The following is a 25,700-nucleotide window of genomic DNA, read 5'->3' as shown; positions in this document are numbered from 1 at the left end:
GCCGCCACAGAGGGTATTGCAGTCCAAACTAGGGGGAGAGGTACTTGAGGCATTCTTAAAGCTCTGTGTCATTTGAGAGTAGTTTGGCAACCCTAATGTTAAATTCTCCGGTCTCCAGTGTGTGAGAGCATCCCTGGCAGAGCCAGGAGCAATATGTGAGCTCTCTCTAATTCCCAATACTGGGCGGCCAGCAGACACGCAGCACTGCTCCTATCAGCCTGCAGACGGCAGCGCACTCTGCGTAAGCCGCGTTGGTGAATAGCAAGGTGAGGCTGCTGATAGCATGACGTACTCTGGCAGCCGGGCTGGGAGACGCAGAGACCGCAGCGGGGAGGGCGATGCAATAGGCAAAGTAAACAGAGAGCAGCGCTGGCAGCGGCTGACCCCATCGCCATTGGATTAGTAGCACTGAGCACCGACTGACCTCGTCGCCCAGCAGCCCCCGATCTGCACAGCATGTGTGGGACGGATCTCCGAGCCAGCCCGTGAGCGGTAAGAGGATGCCGTACGGTGACCTTACAGCAGTGCTGATGGTGAATGGGGGGGGGGTGCATTATCTTACAGGTGCACAGCAGCAGCTGGTATATGGTACAGCCAGGGCTGTGGGTGGTGACAGGGCTGTGTTTGTAATGGGAGCCATTCTGGCCGTGTATGATGGTGCTGCACGACCCTTCATTACAGGGATAGCTGGGGCAGCTGGGCATAGAGGGGCTGGGGCAATACTGGGCTGGATGGGGCTGGGGCAATACTGGGCTGGATGGGGCTGCTGGGCATGTAGGGGCTGGGGCAATACTGGGCTGGATGGGGCTGCTGGGCATGTAGGGGCTGGGGCAATACTGGGCTGGATGGGGCTGCTGGGGCAATGCTGGGCTGGATGGGGCTGCTGCACATGTAGGGGCTGGGGCAATGCTGGGCTGGATGGGGCTGCTGCACATGTAGGGGCTGGGGCAATGCTGGGACGGATGGGGCAGCTGGGCATGTAGAAGCTGGGGCAATACTGGGGAAGCTGGGCATGTAGGGGCTGGGGAAATGCTGGGCTGGATGGGGCAGCTGGGCATGTAGGGGCTGGGGCAATGCTGGGACGGATGGGGCAGCTGGGCATGTAGAAGCTGGGGCAATACTGGGGAAGCTGGGCATGTAGGGGCTGGGGAAATGCTGGGCTGGATGGGGCAGCTGGGCATGTAGAGGTTACTAGTGGGGCACTATTGAGCATGTAGGGACTGGGGTAATTCTAGGCAGGATGTGGCTGAGTAAGGCAGCATTCCCCAGGGCAGGATAAAACAATGCTGGGATAATAGTATGGCATTATAAAGCTGGGCAGGCTGGGGGCAAGGCTGGGGTGTAGCAGGATACTGTCTGCTGTAATGTGTCCTCATCCCCTTCATAATAACTGGTACCCAGCTCCCTGCACTGTTGTCCCAACACTCAGTGCACTTCCAGCCTGCCAAAATAGCTGCAATTAAAATCAGAGGGTCTGGGTACTAGAAACCCCAATGACACAGTGGGGAAATATAATATTACCTTACACTATGCAAATCCAGCCAATGCTGGCTAAGGATGATGGGAACCACACGAGCACAATTAAGCTGAATGGTTGTGTATGGCCCATCCCTTCTCTTACAATTATCCGCCTTATTCCAATCACTGGCCATGAATGGGCAGATTAGGGGTCACTACAGGGGGAGAGTATCTGAGGACAGAGTGAAGAGGTCTGTGTTTACAGCTCCATTGATGGTGCAGGCAGGGACAAGTGTGTATGGTGTTTAAACCTAGTGTTAAATGCATGCATGACATCCTTTTATTATCCAGACCGTATATAGACATTATTTTACACAGTCCATGCCTGTATTCCTGCACTCGTACAGTGTGGAGAGTGATTCTGAGCTGCTGTGTCTGTGTGACTCATTAATGCTGTTTGAGGTGTAATATGTGTGCAATGTGTGAGACTGGTTCTCACTGAGATTATCACACTGAGCAGCTAGCATTACACTAGGAGCATCCAGCTTTTCTCCCCATGACTGTAAAAGTACAATTCTGGGTATCTTATGTGAGTATTGCAAGAAAAAAAATCTATATAAATAATCATAATAACTTATAAAGCGCCAACAAATTCCGTAGCGCTGTACAATAGGTATATAAAAATCATTTAAACCCGCCAGTCGTCATTTTTAAGTGATAGAGGCTAAAGGAAATTGCTTGTGCTTGCATAAGGTACGAGATTATGATGGCATAGTATAGTATTATTGTGGTAGTATTTATTTGGACAAATATGGCTGCCACAGTTGACAATATTAAAAAACAATTAAATCAGTCTAACCTTTGGCACTCCTGCTGCTGTGGTCTACCTTTCCCATGATGCTCAGCAAAGTGTTTGACTGCATGACCATCATGGGGAATGTAGTGTACTGCAGCAGGAGTGCCAGAGGTTACCATCACTTTAATACTGCATCAATGAGTGTGTTTGTATTTGCCAAACGTAACACATGTATTTTAAAAATGGGATGGGCCTAGCTTAACGTGTGATGAGATCACCAGACTGGACATGAAGCAAACTGAATTAAATGACAACAAACCGTAAAATCTGATTCTTTCTGTCTTCGTATTTCGCAACATAAGTCCTGTCATTATTTCCAATGTACTACTTTTCATTTGTACATCATAAAGTATAATGGAGTGTAAGATGTGATTTGTATGTACCTGCTGTAGTAAAATTCAGGAAATTAGATTGATTAGATTAAATTGGCTGCTTCTCTACAGAAGCAGATTAATGAATAAGGTTATGTCTGTTAAATTGTTGATTATTATATTTAATCAACAATTGTAGGGAATGTGTGATTACCTGGCTACTATAGGAGATGTTGTTTGCTAGGTGTCTGCTCTGATAAATAATGGGATGCATGCCAGATACTGTAGCATGAATATTTGTTTAAATAAAGCTTTTTGAATGAACTGTGTTCCGTAAATGATTTAACAGCAATATGTATCATGGTAGATATATTCTGTGTAAAGAAGCAAATTGTAATGACACATTATTTACATTTGATCAGTTTTATGAATGTCTGTTGTATGCTTTTAAGAAACCTTTATTATATTATTAGTTTATCTTGCTGTCCAATAATGTTAACATTATATCAAAAACCCAAATTGCTAACAAACATTGTTTAAAACATTTTCGCAGGATAGTCGTAAACGCTGTAGCTGCTGTTAGTCGGTTAGATTGTTACTTTTGGGGGGAGGGGCGGGGGAGTGTTCTATTATTATTTTTTTAAAATTAATTCTCTTAACGTGTGCAGCTGTTCATACATTGCATATTTAGGGTACTGCTTTATACCACTGTTGTAGGAGGTAGCATCAACCTGTTTACCTTAGAATCCAATGAGCTGGATCTTGCTAATTATTTCCACATAGCCTCCTCCAGACTTTCTGACCTTAAAGTAGAGGTGATGCAGACAAGTTAGGCGTTTTCCCAACTTTATGATATTTGGTCGCTGGTACAAATGATTGAGTAAGCAATAATATCATCAGTTTTTTATTTTTCCAAACATCTTAAAAATGGCTTGACAAAAACAAAACATTTGTATCATAAGCAGAAGTGTTTATGGTAGGAGTTTCCATTTAATCTGTTAAAGGCAACACTCAAGATCCCTAAAGCACTTAAGCTTGCTGAAGTTCTTTTTTTTTTTTTTTAACTTTGTAAGCACCGATTGACAGCTAGGAAGGTGCACTTCCTTGTAGTGCTCACTCAGAATGGATTTGAGGCTGCTCATAGAAACATCATTAGATTTGCCAGCGCAGCAAGTGTTAGATTGGCCAGGAGATCAGAACTCTCTTACTGCTGGTATTAGAGGTAAGTAAGTATGAACCTCTTTATTTTAGAGAGGTAGGGACACCTAGTAATTGTCCATACAACAGCCCAGCTTTATGAATCAATCCTTAAATACCAACAAATTCCCTGCTGTCTTTACGATGGGGTAAAGTAAATGCAATAAGCTTGATTCTAGAAAACATACGTATTCCACAATGCTATAAAACGATGGTACAATACATAAGTAACATTTACAATACAAATATGTGATAGAAAAAAATGCTAGGTAATAGAAAAAGCACTCTCAGCTTAAAAACCAGCAAAACTCAGTACAATGGTTATGGGGCATACAAGTCTGTGATCAGTATCCTCTAGTTTTGGTCAAACAATCTTTGGACAGCGTGAAAGAAATGATGCCTCTTCCAGCACCTAACACCTGACTGCTCTACTACAGTTAGTCAAACCATTCGATAATTTGACACTAACATGCGGTTGCAGAGGCAGCACAGTATGTGTGTGGTGCTTAGAGTGCCCCTTTAACAAACTTGAATGCATACTTAGATATATGTGACTAGCAAGAAGGATGTGTGTGTGTGTGTGTGTTGCCTTGAGATTCAAGGCTTTCATATTTACCATGAATTAATAAATACATCTTTATAATATATGCATATGGTGAGAAATGATGTTTGCAGTGTGAAAATATATGCAGATTGCTCAAGTCAGTGTAGAATTTCAAACATTTCATGTCTTTGAAAGGCTTTATAAACCATACATAACATGGTATGTTATGTTTATGTTCATTATTTGAACAATCTGCCCGGTTGTTTGATTGTGTAATATAATGCTTTAGTTAGAGATAAAGTTGTCGTTTTAATTTGGGAAATATGATGATTATGGTGACGGTAATAGTGACCTCCAGTGTTCATTCTGCTGTTTGTGTTCAGTGACAAACTGGCAGTGTTTTGAATTTTTGGTTTAACTTGTTCTCATGATTTGCTATCTGTTCAGGCATCACTGAATGAATATGTGAATAAACCCACGAATGTGTAGTTGTTTGGTTGTGTTTTCTCTGTCAGGCCTTACAGTGGTCCTATCATCTTCAGGGGTATTTGCATACCAAAGGTGACATACATACATGGTGTGAAGGCACATATTCTTACCTGGAGCTCTCCCTTGTGATTCGCCCTTGCTGTTCTGAGAGTGTGAGAGTACATGTGTGAGAGCACATGTGTGAGAGTACATCCCAGAGTACTATCAAGAATTTCACAAGACCACAGTATCTTTCATGGGCCGGCTATCACATTGCACACGAAGATACCTTTTTCTTACGGCTGTGACAAAACTTGATGGCGGAAGCTCAGCTTTTTTATTAGGTTTTTGTAAGATTAATTCTGGTACATAAGGCAAAGCAGTCCCTACTTTGTCTTCAGATATAGTTGAGTGCAATGGAATTTCAGTAATGTTCCAACAGAGTCAATATGAGTATTTCCTAAAGGTTTTATCTCTATGTAATACTCATACATGATATTGCCATATACCCATCATTGCCTCCATACAAAACACTAGTAGCTAATATAAATCTGGTTCCCTGTTGGCATAATGGGTTCACTGAATGAGCTGTTCAATGTGGTGGATGGGTAGATGCACAGTTCTAGTCTAATTAATTTACCAACTTTCAATGCATTCCCTTTGATAAGTGGATTCATCTTTGAACACGAATCACACTATGGCATGCTCCCATGACACAAGCAAAATTAAACAATTTACTAAAAGAGTCAACATGCATCTATTTCGACCAGATCTAAGCCAGATGAAATATCACTCATCCACATTACAACAAAGTGATACCAATCGCCAGTGACCCCTGCCCAGCTTTGCTTTATGGAGCTTTGATTCCTCCTAGCATAATACCTACTGTAGTACTGTATGTGAGTCATTCCATAACCCACTGTTCAAATCTAGGCGGACAATCAGAAGCAAGAGATGCATATTATATCTCTCTAGTACAAACAATATCTCATGGTGCCGTGGACATCTGTGAGATTAAAGCAGTTGGGCACCATATTGTTTGCTTGAAAAAAAAAACCTCAATGTAGTATTCAGAGAACCATGTAAAATTAACCCATATGTCAATTTGAAATTGTTTTTCATAAAAGAAGAGGGGAAAAAAAATCTTTTTCGCACTTCTTCAAATTCCTCTACACACAGGTGGCAGAAAAATGAAGATGTATCTCAACACTGTTATCATACCTAAAATGAAATACCATAAAATTCACTCGGTATAACATGTTTGCAATTTATGGAGGATGTATAGTACTGGGTGGAAAATCCCAGATCAATTGCTCTCATTATGTTTTGTGACATTGATGGCAAGGAACATTTTTGAGTTGAAACGTGGACTGAATTATTTGGAAGCTGAGCATATCCACATAAATAAATCAAGTGGTGTTTTGTGTTAGAAATATAAATTACAAAAATATTTTTTTTAAAATAAACAGAAATGGAAACTTGATTTATGAAATCAAATTTTTGCACAAATATTTATTATTAAGTCTCGGATAACATCTGGCTTTGTTGGATACAGTGAATCGCTGTGTTTATTGTGGGTTAACTGTTGGTTACCGGGATTGTCAAACAGTGTCTAGTTAAGGACATTTATTTAAAAAAAAATCTGCATTTTTAACTTATAAGTCATACTATTTGTTAAAATAAGGACTTCAGTTAATTTATATTTATACCCAGTACACCAGTAATTAAAATGGTGATGTGACAACCCTTCAGTCAACATCTTAAAAGGCCTGTGAAGTTATTTTTATACGGATTGTGAATGCACAGATGTGTTTGTGTTTTAGGTATAGTTATGTAAATTGAGCAAACATGAAATACCCAGTAAATAATTTAGTATTTCTGCAAAGTTTAAGTATGATGACCGACGAAATGCCAATTAACAGGGTAAACTTTGGTGTAACAAGCTCTTTTGATACATTAGTTATGTGAATTGCACGGTAGGAGACAGCATTTTTGGTCTCCTGTGTGAAAGGAAACCCTTTGAGTATTCTATAATAAAGCGTACATTTAAAGGCCAGTACAAGCTGTTCGAATAACTGAAATTTCAGATTTGTTTGAGATTAGTAAAATAAATAAATAAATAATACATCAGACTTTACCATCCTTTTAAAAATATATTTGTTTTTCTCCCGATTGGCCTCATTAAAGGAACACTGTACCTTTAAGAATCCAAATGTGCATTCCTTCCACTAGTGGCCTAGTCACCATTTAGGCGACTGCCTTGCTCCATGCAAGGGCTAAATATAAGTTACTCATCTTTTCTTTCATGCCATACTGCTCTGTACGCAGCTGACACCCCCTTCTTTTCTGAGATCATCAAGCTTGATCTCATCCTATCCAGTGCTTTCCCACTACAAAACACTGCGCTGGACCAATCAGATGGTGTCTATGAGACTGTATTATTGAAGTATTTCAGAGGAAGCACCTCTAGTGCCCGTTCATGCAGGGTTAAATTAAAGGGGATATGGCACCTGCCACCTAGACTACTTTATTGAGATGAAGTAGTCTGGATGCCTATAGTTTCCGTTTAAGGACATACTCCTTACATCATTACCACTATATCTACAGTAGTGGTAGTGATATGAGGCGTACCCTGGCTGCGTTCCATGGTTAGGGCGCAATATATTTGTAACAGTATGCCTTTTACCTGGCTACAACCTGGTGTCTAGTCTCTCTCGTTGCCTCAAATGAAATATAAGTATGTGCTGTGTTTTATAATGGAATGCAGCACATTCAGTGTCCTTGCACTATAACCAGTTAAAACACTGAAGCGGTCATATCGCTTGGAGTAACCATTTAAGGCACCCATACAAATTAGGTGTCATATATAAGCTATGGTTCGTTAGTTATGCTGATGTTTTGGGGTTTTATGTTACTTTTTTTTTGTGTGTGTTTGTTTTTTCTTCCAATTAGTATTCCCGTACAGTCTTAATTTCCAACATCTGTGATTAAATGCAATTTGGAGCTGAGAATAGCATAAGCATATTATTGGAATGTTTGCAACATGCATCAATGGTTTCCTCAAAACACCTTTATATGATACTCAATGAATATCCGCACAGCCCACAGTTTGTCTTCCTATAAGATATTTTTTTTGCAAATTCACTGTCTGTATAATATGATGTATTAATAATAGGGATCACCTCTATCCCTTTGACATTTGATTTGAAGCGTTATTATACACTTATACAAACTAAAAACAGCTTGTTAAATTAAGGAGCACGAAGGTTTAAATCCCGAAGAAGAATTCCCCTCCTAAAGAAGGGACACTTAGGATGTCAGAAACCAGTGTCCCAATTATTAGATAACAAGTCCAAATAAGTAATGAGGGCAGTGCAGCTCTGCTAATCATGATTACTGCAGTTGTCATACTGGCAATATTCTATGAAAGGTTCTCTTTGATAGAAAAAAAAAAATGTTTGTACACTGTATCTTGTTGGATCCACTTAATTTCCTGTTAGATTGAAAGCCTTTATTACATACTAGCAGATGGTCTGTCATGTGAAATTACTTTTTGCTTTATTTAAATTAAAGAAATAGCTCATATTATCTGAGATTTTCTTCTGGTGGATGATCAATGCATCTCCAAATATGAACTCATTACTTGGGTATCAATATACTAGATTGTTAATTAAGCTGATCCACACTAAGTTTTTATTTACTTTTTAACTAGTATCATAAGCTTCAATGGAAGTCTAGTATCTGTTGATCACCAAATCAGTACTCATTTCTGCATCATATTTAATATTTAAGGCTTAACAATGTCACTATCCCATGAGATAAGTTAATTTAAAGAGATATACTCCACCAATTACACAAATAAATGCTGTTTAGTAAATAGCCAATTTAAACCATGCTGCCCTCCTAAATTTAATTCTTTTGGATAAGCTTATCAACTGATCACAATCTGTTATGAAAATATTTCAAATTAATTACCTACAAAAAATGTATTTTACTTTAATGGTGACTTCTGTAGATAAATAATTTGAAATGATTTCCTAAAGATTGTGATCATTTGAAAAGCTTTCCAAAAAGATTAAATTAAGGCATAGTCTTTCCTGGCAGCTTCTCCCATTTAAGGTGGTCTTAAAGGGACACTATAGTTAGCAGAACAACTACAGCTTAATTCAGTTGTTCTGGTGTCTACTGCCTGCCCATGCAGGATTTTTGCTGTAAACACAGAAAAGACAGTGTTTACATTTGTGCTTATGGAATCCTCCTCTAATGGCAGTCACTTGGATGGCCACTAGATGTGCTTCCTGGGTCAGTGCAGCACTGACATTGAGCATCTCCACGCTGTGTATGGAGACACTGTACATTCTCCACAAAGATGCATTGATTCTGTCCACCCTGCCCCTCCCCACCCCCCCCCCACCACACACACACACACACACAAACACCCTACCTCCTTGGCTGAGATCATCATAATTGTGGATCTCAGTTATTCAGATGCTTTCCTATGAGAAGCATGTAATTGGCTCAGACAATCAATTCTGAGGAGGATTGGCGAAGCGGCCTGCACCGGCAGACCCACGTGGCGCTGGAAAATAGGCGAGTTTCCATCCTATTTAAGAGGGGCTATGGGGGAGGGAAGGGGTAGCACCCTTAAAGGACCACTCTAGGCACCCAGACCACTTCAGCTTAATGAAGTGGTCAGGGTGCCAGGTCCTTCTAGGGTTAACCCATTTTTTCATAAACATAGCAGTTTCAGAGAAACTGCTATGTTTGTGAATGGGTTAAGCCTTCCCCTATTTCCTCTAGTGTCTGTCTCATTGACAGCCGCTAGAGGCGCTTGCGTGATTCTCACTGTGATTTTCATTCATTCATTTCATTCATTTCATTCATTATGAATGCTTTCCTATGTGACCGGCTGAATGCGCGCGCAGCTTGTGCCGCGCGTGCGCATTCAGCCGACGGGGAGGAGAAGAGGAGGATCGGAGGAGGAGAGCTCTCCGCCCACCGCTGGAAAAAGGTAAGTTTTAAACACTTTCCCCTTTCCAGAGCCCGGCGGGAGGGGGTCCCTGAGGGTGGGGGCACCCTCAGGGCACTCTAGTGCCAGGAAAACGAGTATGTTTTCCTGGCACTAGAGTGGTCCTTTAATAGGGATTTTAACACTAAAGAGTCAGGAATACACGTTGCTGTTTCTGACACTATAGTGTTCCTTTAATAATAATTCCCTAATTGCCAGGTACCTAGGGCTAGGGTTCCATGATTCTTAGTGCAGAACCAAGGACAGCTGTTTCTTCCCTTCTCCTGTTACTGATATGATAGGAGGGGGTATATGGGGAGAGACAATGTGTCTCTCTCACTAACAGCACCTTTTCTGACATATGAGTAATGGAAAAGGAGTTACATATATTTGTAGCTGCTGCCATTGATTCAGTGACTCTTCTTTTACTTACACACAGAGAGAGAGGATGTGGAGATAGAAACAGTCACGTTGTCCACTACTGGAGAGGGACAGCCTTAACCCCTTAAGGACCAAACTTCTGGAATAAAAGGGAATCATGACGTGTCACACACGTCATGTGTCCTTAAGGGGTTAAGGACACATGACATGTGTGACATGTTATGATTCCCTTTTATTCCAGAAGTTTGGTCCTTAAGGGGTTAAGGACAACAGCAAATTGTGGCTTTACAGGGGTGTAAGTTCCACAACTCTTGAACAGGCTAGAACTGTTTAATTCTTTGTTTTATAGTGTCAGTCAAAACATGCAATACAATTGGATATCAACCATTGTGCAGAACAGGATTTGAGCCTGATCTGGCCATTGATATGATGAAGGTAATTGTGTGTGTGTGTTTGTACCATTTTAACCATTTCAATCTTATAAAGAGGCTATGTGGATGTTAAAAAAAAAAATATATATATAGATTCAGAGCATACATTGGTATAATTTAGAATGTTATACTTCCCTTTTAAGCATCTCTGTGTGATCTGAAGTGAATAACATCTGCAAGGCTCAATAAATAATAAATGTAAGGTAAAATGTATGTATTTATTAATGCTGCCATTTTTTACTCACCTGGTTCCAGCGCCATCTTTTACTAACCTGGTTCCAGCGCCGGGAGCCTTGTGAAGCCGCGCCCCCTATTTCGTCAAAATGACGAAATAGGTGGGCGCGAGCAGGGAGCAATCAGACGCTTCCATTTGGAAGCGTCATTGCTCCCTTGTGCGCATGCGCGGCTTCACCGCACATGCGCACATACTTCAGAATGCCGCCCTCTGAAGTCCTGAGCGCACTACGGCGCATGCGCGTAGTGTGCGCGGCCGCGAGCTGAGCTGACTGACAGCTCAGCTCGCGGTCTTTGCCCGCCCCCTCTCCTCTCTGACAGGCTGGAGAGAGAAGGCGCGCACACAGTGCCTTCTCTCTCCTGCACACGTCAGACGTATTTTAATACGTCTGACATGTACAGGGCCTTTTTAGGGCCCTACATGATAGGAAGTCCCTCTGGTGGCTGTCTGAGTGACGGCCACTGGAGGTATTCCTATGAATCAATGTAAACACTGTATTTTCTCTGAAAATACAGTGTTTCATTAGATTGCCTGCAGGGAGCTATAGATCTCACCTGAACAAATACATTAAGCTGTTGTTGTTCAGGTGACTATAGTGTCCCTTTAAATATCCTCCTACCATCTCACTCACTAGGCTGCATCTTTCCATAATCTCATCTCATGTCATCCAACAACATCATTTTATTGATTTGGAGACTGCATGCAAGTAACATGACATGCTAGGTTTAATGGTCCTGAGAGACAGCAGTGTCATCTGCCTACCCACATCAGCTGAAAATACTGGCGCAGGATGATGACACACGGTGTGGTCAGCAATGGTCATAACAGGAAATCGGAAATATAGTAAATAGGTTTACAATACAATCGGTGGGGGAAATAAATATGTATCTGTGTTTTTTCCGTAATGTGTGTTAGTACAAAATATTAATCATTTACCACGTATATTATCAAGCACCAGAATTCAAGCATTTTTGGCTGACCTGGAAGGTAATCACAAGTCTGTGAGTTTTGCGTGACTGTGTGTGGTGGATGACAGTGGGGGAGGTGATTATGGTGGGTGCCTGTGGGGGTGGGAATGTGTGTGGGTTTGCTGCCTGCTTGTGGCTAGGGGGTGTCCTTGTTTGTCCAGTGGTGCTGTAAACTGTCTCCTTGGTAGTCCAGTGGTCCTACACGGCAGGTATGCACCTCCAGCTTGGTGGAGACTTCTCTGGATACTCCCTACTTGCATGGTAGGTAAAGATAGCATTGTTAGTGAACTGAAGTTCCCTTGATTTTGTAAGAGACCAGAGAGTCGGTGAGGAGATCTTTGTATATTTGTATACACTCACCAGCCTGAGCAGAGTCAAGATGCCACACAAAGCCAACACTGGCAGACTGCCCACCATGTTATAGGCACTGTTTGCAAAGAAAATATGTTTGCAATTAGCAAATTTCCCTAGCATTGGTGAAAATTGTGTATGCGTGATTCCAAGGTATGGGAACATAACATGAAAACTGTGTGTACACGAATCAGGTAGTGAGGGGTAAAGAGATTTTGAGTATTTGTTGTACTTTATTTTCTGTATATATAGTGTGCTGCAAAGCTCTCAGTAAAGAGGTATTGTTTTTAAGATGTTTCAAACAAAAATTACTGGATGCATACGCAATGCAAACAATAAATAGGTTATTTTTCTATTTTTTATTACTGAAATATTGCTGACTATTCTTATATTTTCATCTTTTTAAAATTTAAACACATTATTAGATCGAAATATCTTTACATGTATTTTTATTTTTTTTAACCTCTTAAGGACCAAACTTCTGGAATAAGAGGTTAAAGATGTGAACATGTCAAAGAATGGAGCTGTGCAAAATGGCTTTATTTAGTAACATATTATGAACACCATTGCTTTGAAGTAGTCTGTAAATTGAACCTGTCGTAATTTAAAAGAATACATTTTAGCTGTGTTAGTCCAGTGATGCAAATGTAAAATAACAGAAGAAATGAATATCTTGTAATACCTTTTTATTGGACTAACATAATTTTGGAATGCCAGGTTTTTACAGTAAGTAGCTCAGAATGCAAGAATGTCTGGAGCTAGATCAGACAAGGTAGAACTTACAGGCTGGGGTTGGACAAAGATATGGTCAGGTGCAGCAAACAGGCCAGTCCAGATAGCAAAGGTTCTTGGGCAATAATACTAGCTAGAGGGACAAATACTAGTTGGACACAGAAGCAGCAATAGCTAAGAGTTTAGCATTTGGTGGGAGAACAATGCATCTGAGCACAGAGGAAGGATTGAAGGGGCTTTTTATATAGTGGAGAAGGGCACACAGTCCCTTTGCATCTTTCCTGCATCACTGACACCACCCCAACTCCCTATGTTACCCTTCTCCTATAAAATACATTATGCTCGCCTCGCACGCACCAATGGTGCCCAAAAAAGGGCCGTTTGACAGTAGTGGTAGCTTTAGCAGAGATTTTGTGCTGCAAGTATGCGGACTCTGTCGGTGGACACCAAAGGCCTTGCCAAACACTAGCATGGTGGCTCGCCGCTAGCGGGAAAGCAGCGTGGGAGAGGCAGACAAGCAGGAGCCACCCGAGAGAAAGTGAGACCGTGACATGGAATTACAAGCTTTCAGGAGATCCAAAATATTGTTAGTTCAATAAAAAAAGGTATTATTAAATACTAATTTCATCTGTTATTTTACATTTTAAAAATGTATTCTATTTCAACCCTTTACAACAATCACACACAGTCTGAAATGCTGCTTTGATTTCTAACTGATGATTTTCCAAGACGTATTCTGCATTCAGTGGCTTATCCCCTGTGGAAATAGGTTAGAAGTGTGACATTACTAAGGGTCAATCTTGCAGCCACTGTAACATACACAGGGGCATGTAGGAATATTACACTGTGCACTCTGCTGTGTATTTTAATCTATATTTAAAATGGGTGCAAGAGTGCTTTGCAAAATGGTTGCCTTGAGAAGCATAACATATATCTGCAATCAAATCCTTTCCACGATGGTGGTGTTATAAAAATATTAATCATTGTGTAGGAGCATCACTTACTGTCATTGCAGTGGGAGATTGTATGCTTGGAAATTGATTGTTTACTGCTCTTGTCCTTCTGACCTCTGCAGTCCCCCTACACTAGTGAGATTGAGTTGTATGACCTATACCTTTACTGGCAGAAATATCTCTGAATGACAATGAAAGGAAATGATTTCAGACTTGATATATCTGCTTACTTTCTCAATATCGCAGAGGCTGATGGCAGAAGGTGCAGGGATGCTGGGACTCCCAGTCTAACCTAAGGTTGTAAGTGTCAGCTATTATTTGCCACATGGCATTCAAATGGCTCTCTTTGTGCGCCTTAAACCCACATGGTATACAGCAGAAACAGTGTTTCTCAACCTTTTCTAATCCAAGACACAACAAAGCTCTTCCCAGAATTCCTCGGCACACCACAGGCAAAAATATATAAAATAGGAGAAATAAAGTGCATACACAGAGCAGTGTCACTTTGCCCCATGTCAGTCAGTTTTCTCATTAAAAATTATAACACAGTATTCAAATAATGATAAACGTTGATTTTCCTTTTTTTTTTTGTCTTATCACACTGGAAGATGTATTAAGCTGTTGTTTGGGATACGAAGTGCTAACATAGTATGTTTGAATGTAAACTCAAGATAAGGTAGAAATCTCTACCCACCCGAGTCCTGGAGGAGGACGCTTTTAGAAATGCTAAATAAACTAACATTGAATATGTATGATACAGCATTGTGATTAGACCAATAAGTTGTTAGTACTAAAATGAAAGGCTTTTTATAAAACTAATGACACATAACTACACTAATCAGATGGCTTCTAGCAACGATCTAATGTTAATATACCTTCAATCTATGTTTAAATCCAATTGTTTACGCCTGATAAAAATATTAAAAATGTGCTTGATATTCATGTATCCCACATGTTCCACGTAGGAAAGGCTGAGGACTGCTATTGGGGTACCTCTCGCCAGCTTGTATTATGTATTTGCACGTCAAAAATAAAGAATTAAAAAAAAAAAAATTATAACACAGTAAGTTTGCCCATTAAGCACATGCCAAGCCAGATGCCCATTAAAATATACCACAGTCAGTGTGCCCATTAATAAATATCACAGTGTGCCCATTAATAAAGCATGTGGTAACAAACATTTAAAATACAAATATATAGAACATTAGCAAACAAGCAATTCTAATAATACAGCATATTGTAGTTGTTCTGGTGAGTATAATCATTCCCTTCAGGCCTTCAGAGAAAAGGCAATGTTTGCATTGCCCCCTAGGGACACTTCCAGTGGCCACTCCTCAGATGGCCACTGGAGGTGCTTCCTGGGGCATTGCAGCACTGCTTTTCAGCGTCTTCACCTTTCAGTGCATCTCTTTAAGGTGATGCTGATTGGCCAAGCTGGCGTTTGACCCCACCCTGTCCTGCCTCCTTGGAGACAGATTTGGGGTGGCGCCTGCGGACCCACGCAGTGTTGGAAATAAGGTGAGTTTTATTACCTTTTAAGGGGGCAAGCCACCTAAATGGTAGGTTTTTTATTTTATTTTTTACACACTATTGGTTCAGGAATACATGTTCTTTTAATACATGAACTATATAATACGAATAACATTTTCAAACACAATAAAAAGCAGCAATATAGGCATTTAACTACTGGGACCAGGTCCATAGTCTGTGGGCAAGAGGCTGGCCTTCAAACCTCTCCCAAAGGCAGTGGCATTGGAGCTTCTTTCCCACCTGTGCTATGTCTAACCATTTTATATCCTTGCTTAACGGCACAACCATCACAGTAACCCAGCACTGTTCTTGGGAACCATTCCTTTTGCTCGGCGGCACAACCAGCACAGAGACGCAGCTCTGGTCCCAGGAAACATTCTTCTAGCACTAGCAGCAGTACATCCAGCACCTCCGGAACTGCTCTCAGCAACCATGTGGCAGCACACCTTGCACAGAGCTGCTGCACAATTGTTGCCGAGCACTGGTATACAGCAATCTCTCCCAGATACACCTTACCAATCAGTAATAATCCACTGCACATCAAGTATCTATGTTACGCAGCCACGTGCATATCACAACCAGCACCAATTAACATAACATCCAGCACCACATATGTTATAAGATCCAGCACTCATCACATCCATGTAACAAGGGGTTTCTAGTTACACATGCACTTTACACATTCTAGGATATTCCCTCAAGCGAGAATTCTAGGTAAGTTCAAAGTGAATTTCAAATATAAAGTCAAACTAGCCAAACAGGAAAACTTCTTTAAATCAGATATGCTTTCAGTTTAGCTACTCTGGCCCATAGGGACTATCAGGGCAACATAACTACTTATTAAAATTAAGTTGTTATGGTGCCAGGATACTCTAGCACTTGCTCACCTATAGGAGTTAAACTTTTTATGAACGGCTTAATGTCAAAGTTGACTTGGTCAGCTAGCTCTCTAAGTCAACCAGTAGCTCCACATTTTTATGAATCAGAATCCATATGTTGATGTGTATAGAAAGCCAACTTTCATAAATGGTTTAACCCTCTATTAGTAAGGAAGCACCTTTCAATTAAGTTATTATGGTGCCTGGAGTGATCCTTAAAACTTGGGATTATTACATAAATAACCATGGTTGTGTCCTGCAAAGATGCTGTCCACATCTACTACATGCCTCCAATGCCTATTGCATTCATGGAAGCACTGAGAACATGGAGCCAATTTCCATTCACCATGGTGACCTCGACCCTGGGATTTTATCAGTACTGTTGTAATTTTACAACCACTGTGTTCTTTTTGTTTTGTTTACCTGCATTCAGGGCCGGCGCTACCTGTTAGGCGGAATAGGCAGCCACCTAGGGCGCCCCTTCGGAAGGGGCGCCGCCAGGAGCGCCGGCCCCCCTCATGCTGCGCCGCCCGAGCACTCTGTAGAGAGCCTCAGGCGGCTGCAGCTTTGCCCGGGCAGGTGCGTCCATGAGGGCGCACCGCCCGGGCGCAGCATGAGGAGAGGGGCTGACAGGAGGGAAGCGCTCAGCGCTCCCTCCTGTCACTCCCTCACTGTAGCGTGGCAGAGCCCTGTATAGTCCGCTGGTACAGGGAGCATCTGTCTCCTGTACCCGGCCGGACTAACAGGAAGTGTGCACTTCCTTTTATTCCGGCGGGTACAGGAAATAAAAGCTCCCTGTACCCGTGGACCATACAGGGCTCGGCCTCGCTACAACAGAGGTAGGGGAGGGGAAGGAAATTGGTAGGGGAGGGGGGAGAAGGAAATTGGTAGGGGGTGAGAGTGACAGGGGAGGGAGGGGGAATGAGAGTGGGGAGGCGGAGGGGAGAAGAGAGTGACATCCATCACACACACACACACACACACACATTCACACACAATGCACCCCCTACACACAAAGACAATGCACCCCTTGCTCACAGAAAAACACACAATGCATTACACACACACACACACAAGCAATGCAATCCTTACACACAATGCATCCCTTACACACACAGAAACACACAATCCATTTTTTTACACACACTCAATGCACTCCTTACACACACTCAATGCACCCCTTACAGACTCACACACTGCATCCCGTACATACACAGAAACACACCTTGCAGCCCTTACACATGCAAACACAGATTCACACAATGCATTCCTTACACACATATCAGGACATCCCCTACACACTCCACCCCCTGTGAACAAACTCATTGGTGGAACATGAAAGTGGACCCTGGGACCCAGACCTTGAGCTGTGTAAAGGGCTCCAAAAAATTGAGCTGCTTCCCGTTCCAGAACATTGATTTTTGTGACCACAGTTATAAACAGCCTCCAGAGAGCCTGTTCTACACCAGACCAGTGGAGCCAGACTGCAGCTAGAGTCCATCATCATCCTCATCTGGTTGTAAGTAGGCAATCTAGCATATTATTCGTGGCACTAATCTCTAATTTTCCTCACATTAAAGAAACACTACAGTCCCCAGAACCACTGCAGCTTAATGTAGTGGTTCTGGTGTCTAGAGCCTGTCCATGCAGGCCTTTTAATGTAAACACGGTGGCACTGCAGCACTGGCGTTAGTTAACATGGCAGATCATATGGGTGGGGCATTGTGATGTCACATGGGGGGGGGGCGGCGGACTTTACTTTTGCCTAGGGCGGCAAAAATCCTTGCACCAGCCCTGCCTGCAATCATCATAACTTAATTCAAAATTATACCTCTCCTTCTCAGAAAATATAGTGACCACAATGATAACAGTCCATAATGTTGATTTTCTTAAAGTGAACAGCTCATAACCACTTTTGTCGTACCATAACTTGTACATGTTCTGTGCTTATGGATGGAGAACTTATCATTTTTTTTATGATGGGCTTAACTTTCTTCCAGGTGAACTGTCACACCATTTACTTGTAGGTATACGTTGGTCTGAACCTCCCTCAAGAGCCAACCTTTTGCCCAAACCCTTTGAAGGCTTGCAAAAATTACTCCTACTGTTTTGACATAAACCCTTTTATACTCTCTAGTAAAGGACGTACACCTAGAGAGATGGCCATTCTGGAAATTAGATATCAATTGAGCCTCTTTCACAAGCTATACAAAATATGTCATTGAAATTTTGCTCTAGAACAACTTCCTACAACTGCTAACTCTACAACGAGAAGAGACCTATCTCAGCTGTCCTTTGCTTTATAAAGAAGAGAGGTCCATACCTAGGCAGTAACATCTAAAATAATCAGGAAAATCAGACAGTTAATTTTGAGGAAATCTGTTTGTCCTCAGCTTTCCATATTTTCTGGTTACTAGATAAAATAACAGAACATGCAGAGCACAGCTTGGCAAGATTTGCACATGACGGACAACCTGATTTTGCTCTCAGTGCATACACAGAACTTAATCGCGTAGCTATCGGGAATGAACATAAGGGGTAAGAGGCACCTATGGTCCCATGGCATTGTACATCTTTGATAAAAGAATTATGTTTGTCCCTCAAAGGCGAGTTGAGAGTGTGTTGAAGTGGACAGAGGATGATCAGAGTAATTCTTTATTAGAACCAGACTCTCTTATGATTGTCTTACAAGTTCACATTAAAATTCTCTTTATTGGTCTTCTCTTTTTTGCTTGCCATGCAGTGATTTCATCTTTCTGAGGGGCTTATGACAATATATTACATACACATCAGATTCCCAAAGGATTAAACCTGGCCTCGGTCTCTCACGGCTTCTGTCTGGAACTAAGAATGCAGCTTCTTGTACAGTGCATTATTGGAGTTAATCTAAAAGCAGATAGATTCAGCTCGTAATCAGTAGGAACAGTTCTGCGAAGAAAAAAAGCAAAAACATTATTTTCTACTCAAAATCATGCAAAAAGCTGAATCTGTAAGCAAGAACACCTGAAAATAATGCAATGCAGCAAAAGAAAATGAGAATTTAAATGTAACATGTATTCATTCCATAGTTTTAAACCTCATTACGCTAAGATCTGGGAGGTGAGGGATCAGGCAATATTTTGCATTTACTCCTCTGCAGTCTTTTAGTGATTACTCATTGGATAATTAAATATGAGGTCATTGTTTTGTTATGAGTGTTTAAAAGAGCAGGTCCCCTGAAGGCTCTCGAGAGGCTCTAGGGAGTGGGCATCTGAATCTGGGGCCACAGAGCGTCTTGATAGTTCACTTTCCACAAACAGTATTTTGGCAACAGACTATAAAGAAAGTATCCGCAGATAAAAACAAGATCTGAGCACTAAAAAATGTTTATGTGCACAGAAAATGCTTATACAATTACCTATTTAAAAAAGGGAGATGTCTTCCATATATAACTTGTTAGAACATACTCCTAGGTGACAGCCAGACCTCTGCCGTGGACTTATAAAGTATAGATCTATCAGGACCGTGCCATGCCCCAAGTACTTGGAGACACTTTACGCAGAACATACAGTGGAGTCTGATTTAGAAAATCTGATCTTTATTAAACAGAACAACGGTTTTATAATAACAAGCAATAAAGGGGAGTCTAGGCGGGAGTATCATTAATCACCAATCAGATATTGACAACTATTAACAATAGCATAGACGGCTTGTGCAAGCAGCATGGCGAAAGCATATAACGAATTATAGCTCTAATATTTATCTAGGGGCATGCAATAGGTGTGGTCTTAGAATAGGACAATGTAGGGATACTGTCTTAGGTAGGGAGGAGCAAAACTGGCCACGTGTAAAGAAGAGATTACATGCACGACGTCCTTGCAATGTACAGTGCTGATTGTCTAATGATTTAGCTAAACAGGAATGATCACTTTCATCACTTCACTGTTGAAAAAATCCGATTATGATTGACGTGGTGTGTTGTTTTTTTTTTTTTTTTTTTACATTTTAAAAGCAACCTTCGGTAGGCAGTACCTTATTGTAAGAAGAGGTGCCCCTGAGCTGGCTCCAGTGTACATCTTATTACAGAATGGGTTTTATTGATCTTTGCAATTTCTCTTTAGAACGTTGTGCAACAATAAAGGAAAGTTAAAAATGAAAACTAACATTTGATAAAAATATATATATTTTGTAGCAGTCTCCCAGAAACAGCTTTGCACAGAGTTATTATATAGTGGGAGGCATGGCATAAACTGTGTATATAAAATGTGTCAATACACTTTACAACATGGAAGACATACGGTTAAAACAAGGGAAAAACTGTACTCTGCGAATGGACAACAACTCAAGTAGGCTAGATGTTTAATGGTTCCTGTTCCAGTCTCAAGCTAGTTTTAACTCACTATTGCCATTGCAGAGAGAATCTTTATCATTTGGATTTTGCAGTGGTCATACTCAAAAAGGCATTGCAGATCCAAAATGGTCTTAAAGACTTGCAACATAAAATTAATCAAAAGTAGACTTACTTCCCACCTGTTTTGCAGGAGAAAGATGTCAAGTCTTGCTCCTAAATGCTATCTTACCAACTATGCTCTAGAAGAGGCAGCTAGACAAGCGTGCAATAAATGTACAGCTTCACGTATCTCAGAAATACTTGTTTCCATTAATATCAATAAAACAGAATTCAAATGTGCCTAATTTAGTCTTTTTTTTTTTTTTGCATTGCAAGATGTTTCACTTAGGGTTGATTTGCTTGTGTGCATGATATCACATTACGCCCTAAAAAGATAATTGACCAAGTGTGTCCATATCATACATTCTGGTTAGTAAAGGCACAGTGAGGGAAAATAACTCGGCTGGTTTTTGGAGGAGAATAAGTTGAATGAAAATACGTGAAAAAGGGCAAAACTATTTCCTTGCAAATTTGGTAACTGATGCAGAAAACAGTAGACATCAAAAATGTCCTTTATCTGTCTAATGATCTGTTTGACATTTAGGTGGAAATCTAATTTTACAAACTTCTTACCTTCCTGAAAGGTTTAAAGTCTATTAAGGGTTCATTGTGACCTCTAACGTTATCATCTTTTGTAGTGATCCTCTTTGGGATGGCTAATTTACATTATCGCCTTGACTTTATGTATATACAAGAAACTGTTTGATTGCCTGTGAGTGGAATAAAAATGTCTTGTAAGTCATGTTAAGGGAAAGGTAGGGACTTACTTCTTACAGAAGTCTACTCTTTGGAGGTTGTGGTTCCTTTTGAACAGAACATGTTGAAACAATATAACATTCTCTAGCTTAAATAGCCCCTCCCTGCACCTCACATGGTATGTTCCTCACATAGCTTTGGCTCCATGAGGCTCCTGTCTCTATGCACATCGTTGCTTATAAATGACTGCAGCTATATGACCAGCCCCATACTCATATATGTCATAGGTTAAAGCTGTGTTTCTCTATGGTGATACCATTCATTACATGTTAATTAACAGTGTGCAATGTTTTATTTTTTGGTATATATATATATATATATATATACACTAATTTCTACAGATCGAAAACAGATTGTAGTACTGTACTGGAGCAGGTGTGCTTTTGCGTGTAGAGTTTGTGTTTGTATATAATTTAGCATTTTGGAGAGAAAAACAAGTAGCAAGAGAGGTAAGAACGGACAACAGCTCAATTAGCCTGTCCTTCGGTGGGTCCCCGCTCAGTTCTCAAGCTGGTTTTAGCTCATCTTGTGCCATTACAGAGAGAACATATCTGAAGCATATCAGACTGGTCCGAAATGCCAGCAAGTTCCCTCTGCACAAGAGATACGGCAACCCCAGGCGATCGTTTCAACCTTGTAAGGTATCATCAGTGGGGTATAGCCAATATCCCTCTAGGCACCATAATTTAGCATTTTAGTAGAGGGATGTGTTTTTATGTAATGTTTGCATTTGCATACAGTGGTGTGTTTGGATTTAGTGTTGGATTTTAAGTGCGGATGTACATTTGTGTGTATTATTGGTGTTTGAGTGAAGGGTGTGCTTGGGTGTCTGTATATAATTTTGGAATTGGAGTTCAGGGGTGTCTTTGTGTGTCGTGTTTGCATGTTGTGCTGGTGTTTGATTGCTGGGATGTCTGCACATACACTGACACACATACATATACTGACACAGGTACACCCTGGCACATACACAGATACACACACACACAAATTCAGATACACACACTGGCACATACACAAATACACAAACTTATACATACATATATATATATATATATATATATATATTACACACACACACACACACACACACAGTGTGTATACAAATATACACACCTTGATACGCAGATACACACACACACACACACACCTTGACACATAGATACACACAATGGCACACAGATATACAGACTGGTACATACACAGATACACACATTGACAGATTATCTGACACACAGATACACACACTGGCACATATATACATACACACACTGGCACTTACAAACACACACTTAGATACACCACATACAGGTCAGACATTTTATATTCACAGCCACCCTCTTACCTCTTTTCTGCAGGAGGGTGGCTTGTTTGGAGTGTTGCTGGTTGCTAATGTCTTGAGTCTGCAGCAGCTCCCTCCTGCTGTTCCTCTCTCCATTCGGCTGGCACTCTCTAAGCCTGGGAGGAAGTCAGGCTGTAATTTCCTCCTAGCATCCGATATTACAGGGGCCCGGTCCCAGTTTTAAAGGGCTGTTCAGTGATAACGATTGGGTGGCCCTAAGTGCTTGGGCCACCGGATGGGCAAAATATTGCAGAAACCCATTTTTGTTCTTGCGGAACTCTAGGGTTTTGCAGAACACCAATTGGGAAAACACTTCTCTAAGACCATCTGCTCTTCAATATTTCCTCGCAAACCATGTACTCCCCATGCACCATGTTCAGGATAATATGTTTAAAACCATAGTGATGACACTTCATTAAATGACTTGAAAGGAGTACACGATTGTTTTTCTTCCATGATTGAAGCGGTTGTAGATAGTTGAGCCCCCTAACCATAGTCTGTTGTTTTTTTTGTTTGTTTGTTTTTTTACCTCTTCCTTATCGTGTCTCTAACTGGTTGAGATACCCCCGTAAAATAATGGCAGAATGGCAAAAATATGTGGGCACAAAACAAAAAACTGCAGGTGAACACAAGTTTTACCTAGTCCAGATACAAAGTTCAAGCTGCAAGAGGACAAAATATCCCAAAATTAAATCCCAGTGCTGACCATAAATGTTGCGTTAAAATAAAGCGCTGACAAGGTTAGTGGAGATCTGGCAGATACAAGAAAAATCACGTGATCCCTATGTCAAATATATTATGCCCCCTTGAAATGTGCACACATATATATAAAGCATCTGAGGAAGCCGATTGGGCGAAACGCGCCATCACACACGACGTCACCACGTGATCGCTCCGAAACCCGGAAGTATCTGCTTGCGGAGGCTCAATCTGAAAGCCGGCGGATTTCAGCTTTATTTATTGCGACCGTTTTTTGTATGGAGATATCTTCTGGACGGGTGACAAGAGCTTTATCACTTTGTGTGATTTTTAATGTATATTTACGAATAAAGTGTCTTAGAAGGATCCAGCTGCTGTCCTGATTTCTAAAGGTATCTAAGTCCTGAGAAAAGAGGACTTCTGCCTATACAGTTAGAGCAGACTTCTACTGCTCTTCCTTTGTGAGTGAGATTTATTTCCCCTTTTATTTTTTTCTATATTTAGTCATACTATCCTATGATTCTTTTTTCTTTGTGTTTGTTTTACATATTTATGTCACCCTGAGGGGTAACCAACGCCAGTGTTGCATATTCCAGTTATAATTGTGAGTGTATACTTCTCCCTTTTGGATTTTCACCTATTGCATATTGCACATGCACTTTATAATATATCATTATTTATTATATTTTATGTCTTACACATAATAAGTATTTTAAAGTTGTAGCGCACTTGTTCTTTTGGATTATATATATAAAGCATATTTTAAAATGTATACATTTAGGGACACTGTAGGATATTTTCTGAGAAATGTTGGGTAGTGATGTCGCGAACATAAAATTTTCGGTTCGTGAAAGGCGAACACGAACTGCCATAGACTACAGTAGGCAGGCGAATTTTAAAACCCACAGGGACTCTATCTGGCCACAATAGTGGTTGAAGGGGGTTGTGGTTGAAGACCTACTCTCCTCCCCCCTGGCCCCCACCCCTGGGCGGCGGGTGGGGGCCATAAAGATAATGAGGGGGGAACCTACTGTCCTTCCCCCCCTGGCCCCCACCCCTGGGTGGCGGGTGGGGGCCCTAAAAATAACAAGGGGGGGACCTACTGTCCCCCCGTGGCCCCCACCCCTGAGCGGTGGGTGGGGGCCCTAAAATTAACAATAAGGGGGGACCTACTGTCCCCCTCCCGGCCCCCACCCCTGAGCGGTGGATGGGGGCCCTAAAATTAACAATAAGGGGGGGGACCTACTGTCCCTCCCGGCCCCCACCCCTGGGCGGCGGGTGGGGGCCCTAAAAATAACAATAAGGGGGGGACCTACTGTCCCCCCCGGCCCCCACCCCTGAGCGGTGGGTGGGGCCCTAAAATTAACAATAAGGGGGACCTACTGTCCCCCCCGGCCCCCACCCCTGAGCGGTGGGTGGGGCCCTAAAATTAACAATAAGGGGGACCTACTGTCCCCCCCGGCCCCCACCCCTGAGCGGTGGGTGGGGGCCCTAAAATTAACAATAAGGGGGGGACCTACTGTCCCTCCCGGCCCCCACCCCTGAGCGGTGGGTGTGGGCCCTAAAATTAACAATAAGGGGAGGACCTACTGTCCCCCCCCCGGCCCCCACCCCTGAGCGGTGGATGGGGGCCCTAAAATTAACAATAAGGGGGGGACCTACTGTCCCCCCCCGGCCCCCACCCCTGAGCGGTGGGTGGGGGCCCTAAAATTAACAATAAGGGGGGGACCTACTGTCCCTCCCGGCCCCCACTCCTGAGCGGTGGGTGGGGGTCCTAAATACAAAGGGGGGCCCTAGTCACCCCTCCCCCCCCCAAATTTTTTTTTTTATCTCCCTACCTATCCCCCTCACCCTAAAAATAATGAGGGGGGGACCTTTAACTAAATACCTGTAAAAACATTTTTTAGATAAAAACAACTTACCATTCGATGTTTTCTTTCTTCTACAATCTTCTTTTTTCAGCCCCAAAAAAGGCCAAATAAAAAAACATAATAACCGACGCAATTAAAAAAAAAAAAAAACCCGAGCGCACAAAAAAAAAAAATCCATGTTCACCCATGGAGGGCTCTGCGCAGACTGAGCTCTGCAGGGCGGGGGAAGGCTTATAAAGCCTTGTCACGCCCTGCAATTAGGCTAAGAACACTCTGATTGGCTGGTTTAAGCCAATCAGAGT

At 41.7% G+C, this 25,700-nt stretch overlaps 1 protein-coding gene across 1 annotated transcript in view; it reads left to right on the top strand.

Annotated features, from left to right (window-relative positions):
* The first annotated feature begins 306 nt into the window (after positions 1-306).
* DTNA (dystrobrevin alpha) overlaps positions 307-25,700 on the top strand; it is a 297,949-nt gene continuing 272,555 nt past the window's right edge. The window contains exon 1 of the mRNA XM_063451409.1: positions 307-492. The gene's annotated coding sequence lies outside the window, so the exon portion shown is untranslated. The remainder of the gene's footprint in view (positions 493-25,700) is intronic.

Source organism: Pelobates fuscus, chromosome 4, assembly GCF_036172605.1.
Source record: "Pelobates fuscus isolate aPelFus1 chromosome 4, aPelFus1.pri, whole genome shotgun sequence".
Taxonomy (NCBI): Eukaryota; Metazoa; Chordata; class Amphibia; order Anura; family Pelobatidae; genus Pelobates; species Pelobates fuscus.
The sequence above is the reverse complement of the archived record's forward strand: the minus strand, read 5'-3'. Positions and strand labels throughout refer to the sequence as shown.